We start from the raw sequence: 1851 nt of genomic DNA on the forward strand, positions 1-1851 counted from the left end.
AGCCAGGATTACAAATTACATTACAAAGCTACAGTGATGAAAACATCATGGTAATAGCAAGAAAACAGGCATTTTGACCAATGGAATAAGATAGAGAATATGGAAACAATACCAAGGAACTTCAGTCATCTGATCTTTTACTAAGGGACCAAAAACATTTCCTTGAGAAAACTTCTTTGACAAGTGATCTTCATAAAACTGGTTACTCATAAGCAGAGAAGTTTACCTAGATTTGTCTCTCTCACTATTACTGAAACAAAATTTCAAATGTGTAGATGTAAAGTCACTGAAACTCCTAAAGGAAAAATTTGGTACTAATCTTCAAAGATATATGCATAGGCATAGACTGCGTGAACAGAACACCAAATGCACAAGATAGTACACAAAAAATCAACAAAATGAATTATGCTGAACTTAAAGCATTCATATGAAAAGCAACAATCAAACAGAGTGAAGAGACAACCTGCAGAATGGGAAAACGTTTGTGCCAGCTACCAAAATATTGAATTTTTGTATATTAAGTAGCGGAATAGATGCTTGTGGAGTTAGGGACTGCAAGTACAAATCTCAGCATAATCTTTTCATTTTCTGAGATCCTTTTGGGTTGATTTATTCTTCTTTTTCTGGAAGTCTGCATTTCCACGTTAGGTTGTTTATATGAGCTGGTTCTGTTATCTTGGTGTGAACTTGAGGCTTTTATAGGTAAGTGAAGGCAACTAGAAACCATACTCATGAGTGAAATAAAGAAACCCACATGTGTAATCATTGTATTGTCTCCCTAGTGTAAGGACGTGAAAGACTAAAGAAAATACAAAAGATTTAAAGCAAGTTCAATAAAAAAAATCAACAACATTATTTCCATAATATGAAGGATGGCTTTCATTGCATCACACATCTTCCAGTATGTTATATCCACATTATCATTTAATTACAGATACGGCTTAATTTCTTCCTTAATTGTCCTTATGACCCATTAGCTATTCAGGAGGGTGTTATTTAATTTGCAGTTGTTTCTTTTGCTGTTGATTACCAATTTTATTGCACTACAGCTGGATAATACATACTGGATAATGTCAATTCTTTTGCATTTACTTAAACATCTTTTATGGGCAACTATATGGTTTATTTTGGGCAAAGTCCCATGTGAAGTTGAGAAAAATATGTACTCTACCACAGTTGACTGATCCAGAGACAGGTCTGCTTGGTCCCAAGAAATTCAGCTTTACCAGTTCTTACCCCTGGGGTGGAAAGTACCAGGTTATTTAGAGATCCCCTGTCAGGTCTCTGTCCTGGGTGACTGACACAGGGAGCTGTACAAGCAGGACATGGGCTGCCAGGTCCCCACCAATAGAGACTGACCCAGGGACAGGCCTGCTAGATCCCAACAAATTCATCTTTAAGAGGTCATACCACTGGTGTTGAAAGACTCAGGCTCTGAGGTGATGCCCTGCCAGGTCTCCACTATTGTGGACTGACAGGTCAAATATCTACTAGTAGGAGCTGTCCTATCGTGTCACCACTAGTAGGGACTCATTCATGGACAAGATTGCTAGTTCCCCAAAATTCAGGTTTACCAAGTCATATAGCTGGGGCGGAAAACAAGTCTCATTTCAAGCCCTTTTTCCCACTTATTTACAAAGCTTTGTTTCTATTTTATCATTATTTTGACATGTTTTCTAATTTCTTTTGGTTTAGTGTTGTAAGAGTTATTGCTGTAATAGGTAGGCTGAGGGACCACAATGGGTAGTTGGTTCAGAATTTCTGAGTAGGCTTACTACTGGAAGTTGTTCCCAGATATTCAGAGTGACATCATTTTTCTTGATCCACAGAGATGTGTGTTGATATCTGTTC

The sequence above is a fragment of the Chinchilla lanigera genome, unplaced genomic scaffold, assembly GCF_000276665.1.
Source record: "Chinchilla lanigera isolate Chin_1 unplaced genomic scaffold, ChiLan1.0 scaffold00128, whole genome shotgun sequence".
NCBI classification, from domain to species: Eukaryota; Metazoa; Chordata; class Mammalia; order Rodentia; family Chinchillidae; genus Chinchilla; species Chinchilla lanigera.